A 9,991-nucleotide genomic window follows, 5' to 3' on the forward strand; every position below is an offset into this window, starting at 1 on the left:
AACAAGGCCAACTAGTTTGTAAAATTTAACTAGCCTCATGGAGGGGACCAACCCACACTGATATACTATTGAACTCACGTATGTAATATGTACAGAGTAGGAGATACCTCAAGGTGTTTTCCTGTGTTTCGGAGGGTAAGATTTAAAAACAAAGGAAGAGATAAAAATAATGATATACCATATTAGATATTATGTCAATTTTTAATAGTTCAAACAATCAAAATAGTCCAACTATAACCATGATGGAAACTAACTTATTAGAATTAAATATTAGTCATATGGATAAGTGGGATAAACTTTCTAAAATTAATCATGACTTACTAGTTGCTATTGCAATAAAAGCACAAGTCTCATGTATCCAAGCAATATGTTGATAGGTGAACTGTATAACTAGATCATATTAGAATTAGTTTTCAATTATAATTACTTTGTTAACAAACAATTAATCTGTTAGGATTAATTTACTCAACTAAAGATAGATTAATCCCTCTTGTATATAAAGTCATAACTTGTACACTATTCTCAATCTTTTTCATATTTTTCAATAAAAAAAATACACAATACATTTTTTTCAAACTCTCTTTCTTCTCTCCAAATCCTTGGGCCTGATATCCAATATAGTATCAGAACTCTCGGTCCTTGGACTTCAATGGCTACTTCGCCAAAGAACTTCTCAAATCTGCTAGCCACACAACTAAGTGAAGATAACTACGTCACATAGAGACATCAAGCGATGCTCACCATCAAAGCACATAAGCTGAAAGACCACCTGAACAAGGACAAGATTCCTCGTCAATTTGACACTCAAGAAGATGAAGATCTAGGCATTGAAACTCAGGCCTACACTATTTGGGAGCTTCAAGATAACCATTTAGCAGCATGACTCCTAGCTTCCATGGAGAGCGCTTTCACCAATAGGATGGTGGGTTGTGAATTCGCACACCAGGTATGGAGCAAGGTTGAAACCTGCTTTGCCTCTAAAACCAAAGCGAGAGTGAAGCAACTGAAGTTCCAACTGAAAGCAATCAAGAAGCAGAATAATAGTGTCACCGATTACCTGTTGAAAATCAAGAAGATTGATGATTCCCTTGTATTGGTAGATGCTCCCCTATTAGTTGAAGAACACATTGAGGTAATTCTTGATGGACTCAGTGAAGAATATAGTTCAATGATAACTCTTGTGCTCTCTCGATCCGATACCTATTTTGTAGAGGAACTTGAAGCCCTTCTAATGGCTCAAGAAGACTTACTTGAAAGGTTCGAGAAAGATGCAAATATTGTTCAAGCTAATATACCCCAAGTGCCTCAACATGAGAATAAGAATAGAGGTTAGAGTTTTGGTAAAGGTGGCTACAATAGAAGAGGCAGAGGAAGAGGACATTCACATAGAAGAAGATCTTTTTGGCACAATGCAAACAGATCACAATGCCAACTATGTGGGAAAGTTGGGCATGTTGTTTGGGAATGTTTTCATCGGGTTGATCAAGGGTTTCAGAACCCCAACCAAAGAGCTCCTTCCTCTGTTCCACCCTCAGCTGCATTCCATAATCCAAGAGCATATCTTGCTACCACCTCTTCTCCTCAAGACTCAACTTGGTATCTTGATTCAGGGGCAAGCCATCACTTGACATTTGATCACAAAAATCTGTTTACAAGCTCAGAATTTGAGGGCCCTGAGCAAGTGCATATTGGAAATGGATCAGGTATTGCTATTAAAAATATTGGCAACTCTGCATTGCATGCATCTAACACTCACAAAACCTTTTGTCTAAATCAACTATTACATGTTCCTGAAGTCTCTAAAAACATTCTATCAGTAACTAAGTTTGCAAAGGATAATTATGCATATTTTGAATTCTGGCCTCATGATTGTTTTGTGAAGTCACAAGTGAACAAGGAAGTGTTACTTCAAGGCACCTTAAGAATGGTCTATACAGATTTAATGATGTCCATGTTCCAAAAAGAAACTTCACTACTTTTCTTTCTTATTGTAATTCCCCTGTCAATACTCGTACCAGAGTGTTGTGGCATAGGAGATTAGGCCACCCAGAACACAAAATACTGCAACATGTCATGAATCTCTATAATGTACAAGTTGATTTTAATAAAAGTACTGATTTTGATTTTAGTCTTCACTGTGATGCATGATGTGTTGCAAAGTCTCATCAATAATCCTTTCCTGTCACAAATCATAACTATGATAAACCATTAGAACTTATTGTGTTTGATGTGTGGGGACTTACCCCAGTTCCATCTTTCTCTAGATTTTGATACTATATGTCATTTATTGATGTTTGTACGAAATATACATGCATTTACCTGTTGAAAAATAAGTTACAAGTATTCACAGATTTTGTCCAATATAAGACATACATAGAAAATCAAACTAGTCTGAGGATCAAAGCACTACAAACAGATAATGGAGGAAAATATTTATCCTTTTCATTCACCAAATACCTCACAACCCATGGCATCCATCACAGACTTAGTTGCCCCTACACTCACCAACAAAATGGATATGTTGAAAGAAAACATAGGCACATCAAGGAAATTGGTCTCTCCCTTTTAGCCACTGCTTTTATTCCCCTAAAATTTTGGGATGAAGCTTTTATCTCAGCTACCTACCTTATCAATAGACTGTCATCACCAAACACTCAAAATCAATCCTCTTTTGAACTCCTTTATCACAAACAACCCACCTACTCACATCTCAAAGTCTTTGGATGTGCCTGCTACCCCCACCTCCCTCATCTTAACAAGCACAAATTTGATTTTAGGCCTCATCTTTGTGTCTTTATTGGCTATTCACCTAATCATAAAGGCTATAAGTGCTTATCAACCTTAGGTAAAATACATATTGTTAAAAGTGTAGTATTCAATGAATATATTTTTCCTTATAATAAATTGTTTCCTATACCCCAATCAAGTTCCTTGCCCAATGCACATGCACCCCTCCCTCACATTCCACTTGTACTACAAACTAATCCAATCATACACGTGCAGTCTGCCAATATTTCAAATATCACTAATAGATACATTCCTAGTATGCACACTGCAGAACCTGCCACTATTTATATTCCTGCTGCTACTAACATAGTTCCTGCTAAAACTGCTATAGATATTCCTGCTTCTGTATTTGTAACAGGTCTTACTGCAACAGAATCACTTCAGCACACTAATTCTGGTTCTACAGACACTCCGCAGCAACCTATTTCTGTCACTGGCACTCACAAATTGTTCCCTGTGAATGAGCATAAGATAAAGACTAAAGCCAAGGCAGGAGTTGCAAAGCCTAAATCTTACCTGGCTGTTGTCCTAAGTAGAAATCATGACTTAACTGAAACTGAACCGACCTCAGTGGCACAAGCTATGACCTCACCACATTGGCTGAAAGCTATGCAATATGAATTTCTAGCACTGCAAGCCAACAATACATGGTCTCTAGTACCTCCACCTACAAATATCAAACCCATTGGCTACAAATGGGTCTTTAGAGTGATGAGAAATCCACACGATTTAGTTCAGAAATACAAGGTCAGACTTGTGGCAAAGGGATTCCATCAAAGGGAAGGGCTTGATTTCACTGAGATTTTCAGTCCCGTGGTTAAACCATCGATTGTAAGATTGCTATTGTCTATAGCCCTCTTAAAAGGATGAAAAATTAGGCAATTTGACTTCAACAATGCCTTCCTAAATGGAGATTTACAAGAGGATGTGTACATGGTTTAACCTGAAGGGTTTGAAACAGCTCCTACCACTCAAGTTTGCAAACTCACAAAGGCTCTTTATGGCCTTAAACAAGCACCAAGAGCTTGGTTTTGCAAGCTCAGCACCACCTTGCAACAGCATGGTTTTGCTCTTGCAAAATCTGATTCCTCCTTATTCATCAAGTTCTCTCCAACCTCAATAACCTACATTTTAGTTTATGTGGATGATATCCTTATTATTGGCTCCAGTCCTCAAGAAGTCTCTCAACTAGTCACCCAACTGAACAACACCTTTGCCTTGAAAGACCTAGGAAAAATGAGCTTTTTCCTAGGAATTCAAGTTTAGCACTTACCATCAGGTGCAGTTTAGTTATCTTAGACCAAATATATGAAGGAACTCCTTTCTAAAGCAGGCATGACCTCTGCCAAGCCAATGCCAACTCCTATGACCTCTGGTATAAAACTCTCTGCACATGGTGGTTCACCATTTCATGATGCTTCTTTGTACAGAACAGTGGTGAGAGGACTTCAATATGCCACAATAACTATACCAGACATCTCATTTACTGTCAATAAAGTTAGCCAATTCATGCATAGTCCCTCGGATGCACACTGGAAAGTAATCAAGAGAATACTAAGATACTTAGCAGGAACCTATGATCATGGCCTAGTCTTTCAGCCATGCAAGGAGTATAGATTGTTAGCTGATGAATCCATATTTTTACTGATATTTTAATATAATTCTAGCTCATTTAATAAGGAAAATATATGAAGAAAGTAGAAAAACTCAGAAAAAGAGAATGATTGAAAGTTTTATTTCAATTTGTAGTTATTTTCGCATTTGTAGAATTTATGCTTAGTTCTTAAGGAATTTATCTTGTTTTTGAAGGAATAATCTGAGCAAAAGTCATGGAAATGGATTATCAATGGAAAGGAAGAGGAAGAATGACAATGTTGGAGAAATAACTAAGCCACAGTCGCAGCTAGACTCCTGAACTCTGCCTCAGTGCTAGATCTAGAAACAACAACTTGCTTCTTGCTAGACCATGAGATTAAGTTGCTACCTAAGTATACACAGAAACCTGATGTGGATTTCCTGTCATCCACATCAGATCCCCAATCTGAGTCACAAAAAGCTAATAAATTTTTGCTTGTCCTCATGCAAATCAAACTAAACCAAGGGTAAGTTCCTCCATTTTCAAGAAATAGACCTCTACTTTGTCAGAAATAAAGTTGTGCAAAGACAATTGTTTGTCTCTCATGTCCCTGCTCAAGATCAGATAACTGATACCCTCACCAATTCTCTCTCAGCTCCCTTATTTTCCAAATTTAAGGCCAAACTCAGGGTGCTACCAGCAGCCCCATGAGTTTGAGGGAGGGTGATAGGTGAATTGTATAACTAGATCACATTAGAATTAGTTTTCAATTGTAACTACTTTGTTAACAAACAGTTAATCTGTTAAGATTAGTTTACTCAGTTAAAGATAAACTAATCCCACTTGTAAAATGTTCTCAATCTTTTTTATATTTTTCAATAAAAAAAAATGCATAATACGTTTTTTTTCAAACTCTCTTTCCTTTCTCTAAACTCTTAGGCCTGATGTCCAATATATGTGTGTGGTAATGTGGTTTCATTTTGTTTCAAGGATAAGATTAATTCCTTAAGAGAATCATGTGATCTTTCGTCCTTAGACCTATACCCTTAATCCATACCCTTTTTGCTTCTTAATTTCTCTTTTTTCTTGATTATTTTGATGGTTTAATTCGTATGTTTATGTTTATCTTTCCAATTGTTGTGATGCAGCAAAGAAAGTGTTGTGATGAAGTCACACATCTCTTGTCTGCTTTACAAGTGTCTGCCTTGTCTGATGCAAGGTTACTTTATTACCTCGTATTCTTAAAATCAACTTGCCCTTTGCTCGATAAGAATCCCACCAGTGGTCGAGGAAAGATATGTCTAATATTACATCCACCACAAATAAGTTGGTTGGGAATAAGAATTTGGGTACTTTCACTAATACATTCTCAACAATGCCTTTTGCGAAGATAATAAACCTATTAACAGCTTTCAAAGTGACAATAGTTGGTTTGGGTTTCATGCAAACCCAACCTTTTAAATGAAAGTGGAATTGGATTTATACCATCACTTAAGTTAAATAAACGCTTTTCAAAATGAGAGATTCCAATAAAATAAGAAATAAGAAAACTTTCAATCCTGAAGTTTATAAGACACAACATTTTTCATTGAGATTAACTGTTTTTTAACGGTCAAGCTTCCTTTTCTTGGTCAAATAAATATACTTTGAGCCTGACCGGAATTTACTCACTTTCTTAACCACGTTATGTGAGATAGAAAAAATTAAATTTCATTATACTTTTTGTGTCTCTAGTTTAATGTTTGTTTGATTTACTTCTGCTAATTTTAATTGTTCACACTCGTTTTTTTTATTTTTAAATGCTTAAATTGAAAATTTATTTTAAAATTTTATCTAATAATTAATAAAAATATAATATTTTATTGATTTATACTAATAAAAAAAGAAAAAATATACAAAACAAAATATAATAAAATATTTAATTTTAAGATTAAATATTTAAAAATTAAACAAACCAAATATAAGCAATTAAAATTAAAAAAACTATAATTACACATTAGTTAAGTATAAGAATAAAAAGTGAAATTAAACCAAAAAATTATTAATTTAGCCTGTGTTACCAGGGATACACAAAGGGGCACTTTAAAAACTTGCATATTTAGAGTACGAGTGATCTTAATTAATTGGCCTTCAATTTTTTAGGAAAAGAAGCATGAGGCAATTTGACTTCCCTCAGCTAGTTACATGCTCTACTTTGGTTGCTTTTCTTTCGTGCTTAATGAAAGAAAGCATTCATATCGCTCTTTAAAGGCCTTGGTTCGAACCATTTTTGAATTTGAAAATATGTGGTGTTTATTTAATGTCATGATTCGTTGATCTATTTAGTAAAGAGTAATATATTCAAATCTTACCACGAGTTGGAGTTGGAGTTGGAGTTGGAGACACTGTATAGTTTCTTATTTTGAATTAAAGGAAAAAAGAAAGTAATATTACAATCATCTTTGGATGCACAAATTACAAGATCAAGGAACTAAATTGATATTAATTTCTTTAAAGAATTTTTTTAGACAATTTCCGCAGAAGATTCAATTAATTTCAGTATTCAACTTTCAAGAAAGAAAATGTCACTTTTTTTTTAAATAACAAAATAATAATATACTCAAACACAACGAGTTGGGCGGTGTTGAATAAAATAATTTGACACGCATAGCTTCATATTTAGATAACATTTGCTCAAATCCAAAGACAAGTGACATTAACTGAATTATTCAATCGTGAAATGAGAAATTAAAATTATTCCTTTATTTATTATTATTAAGCTTCAAATTTTGATCTTTATTTTATAATAATGTCTAATAGACACTCCTATTGTTAAATTCATATGTTCATTGTCACTTTAAGTTTCATCAGATGATATAATGATGTTAAGTAGAAGTGCGTAAGGTAAATAATTAAAATGAGTAAAGATTTTATTTGGCAAGAATACTATAAAATTTGTAGTACTGGGGCGAGCTTCCTAGATGGTGATGATTTGGTGTCCTTTATGATAAGATAATCTAGGACTCTTTCTCGTCTCTCGCTTGCACACTCTTTCTTCGGTGTTCTCTTCTGAGGAAAACCCTTTCATTGGAAACTCCACAAGGTTCCGTACTCTCTGTTTGTTTTTCACTCTGCTTTTACAGGCAAACTCATACGAACAAGACGACATCAACATTACCCCGTTGCAACCACTTCCAGCCACGTTCAAGTTGTTACACGATTATTGTCTCAACGCCGTTGCGATGGAAGGAAACAAGCCAATGTCATTTGCGTAATTTAACGCAGCAGTACATTTAGTATATATGCACACGCATCTTCGAGCGTGTACATACCGATGTGTATTTTTATTTCAATGAGAAAAAAAAAACAATTTTTGTCTCATTTTAATTATTTTCTTTCCATGAAAACAAATAAGGAGGGGAGAGGGGGTAAGGATATGCTTGAATGAAGAGAAAAGTAAAAAATAAATTAAAATCAGAAGAATATAAAATAAAAAATTTCTTTTGTTCATTTACATGAATGAAAAAGAAACTGAAAAATAAGTAAATTATATAAAAAAAATTAATTGTAAAAACCAAATTTTAATCTAAAAATTTAAAACTTTTATAATTTTTTATATTTTTCTATACAAATAAATGTTTGTTTTTTAAATAAATGATAACTAAAAAGGTAGCCGCTCCTTTTTCTATAAATCACTCTAATGAGAGAAATATCTTTTTAGTGGATTCTACTAAAAAATATTTTTTTCCTAATGTAGTCTCCATCAAGCATTTCTTATTTTTATTTATTTCTCTTTTCTCTATAGTTTTTTTTTTCTTAAATCTATCCAAATAAATTATAAGTCTATTGCCGCTCTCTTTTTGGAGCCAGATTTCACGTGCGGAGGAGTTCCTTCTGCCATTCCTTCCTTACTTGTTTTACTCACTGTGATAGGTTTGGCGTGTCATGAAAATTGATTTGAAAAAAAAAGTTATATAAATCATTTAAAAACTGAGTTATTATTTTTTCATTCCCATATTAAATATAATCTCTTATTGTCATAAGCGTAATTTTAACACAAAAGAACTTATTTTCCTTAAGAATTTTGATTGTGAAATTCTTAATTATAAATTATTTTAAATACAAAGAAATTATTTCAAATCTAAAATAAAAATTTTAATTGAAATGAAGTTAGCCATGTAGATATTTTTTTATTAGAAAATACATCTTTGTTTTTTATCCAAACAAATGTTTTTTTTAATTGAGAAATGATCAATTTAATATAGAATGTGTAAAAAAAGAAAGAAAATAAAAAAAGTAAAATTAGAAAGTAAGAGATCTAATAAATTATGCAATAAAAAACGAATAAAAATTTGACATTAAATAAATTACCTGTGAAAATATAATAATTAACTCAAAGTAAAAGTAATATTTTAACAATCTATATTTTTATTTAATTTTATAATATTTTTTGTCCTTTGTTTTTTATTTTATTTTAATCCCGTTTGTTAATTGTGATAATATTTTTACCATCAACAATTTATCTTTTGTTAATAATAGAAAGATTTTATTGACTAAATAAAAGATGAAAAGCTAAAATAAAGCAAAAATAATAATTTTGCTTTATCCTAAATCAACAAGCAAGCAGTGATTTACGTAAAAAATAAAAAAAGGAACCTCGAAATTGCAGATTGATAGAGAACGTCACTTGTCAGTACCATACCCAATCATACAGATACACGTCAACACCTAAAACGACCTGGGGCGGCTGAAAACAAATAAAGTGACCTTGGGCCTTGGCGGCTCCTCTCCTCCAAGTATACTTTCTAATAATGTTTTTAAGAGTTTTATTAACCTTTGATAAACAAAAGTTCACTAACCATAATTTTTAATTTTTTTTATGTATACTTAAAAGGAACAATAAAAATACATAAATGATAGATTTTTATTTAATTAAATTATTATTTTGTATTAATATATTAATTATTATATATTTTATTTTTTATTTATTGTGTTTTAATATGAATTTTTAAATGTTGACTTTTTTTTTGTATTGATATATTTTTAAATTTAGATTGCACGTGATCTTTATTGATTTTTTGTATAAAAAAGTTTAATTTAATAATTTTAGTTTTATGTGATTTTTAATTTACAAATTTTAGTAATTATATTGTTCAAAATCTTAATATAAAATTATTTTCATGATTTTTTATTAATTAAATAATCATACACCACTAAAAGCATAGATTGAAAATATTTAATAATTTAAAGTATAAAAATTGATGACATTACTAAGTTTAGTTAATTATGTAAACAAAAATACTAACTCAAAATTCACTTAAGAGAACAGAATCGTATGCAAGTTAAATTAAGATGCAAATAAACATTCAAAATAATTATGCCATTTTCTGATATTTGTATTTCAACCCCATCCTTTATCTCTGCCAATCGCATATATAGTGTCCTGATGTTATAAGAGTTAAAGACCAAATTATTTTAAAACTAAGTAAAATTAATTTTGATATTTTAATTTAAATTATTATATATTATTAGAATATGCAGTTAAGTTAACTTCAATGATAAATTTTATATCAAAATACTGTGTTTGTAAAACAAACACGTACTTATTGATAACACTATTTGAAATATTATAATAACAGTTGTAAATAT

This window comes from Abrus precatorius, unplaced genomic scaffold, assembly GCF_003935025.1.
Source record: "Abrus precatorius isolate BTA unplaced genomic scaffold, Abrus_2018 Scaffold6, whole genome shotgun sequence".
Classification (NCBI taxonomy): domain Eukaryota; kingdom Viridiplantae; phylum Streptophyta; class Magnoliopsida; order Fabales; family Fabaceae; genus Abrus; species Abrus precatorius.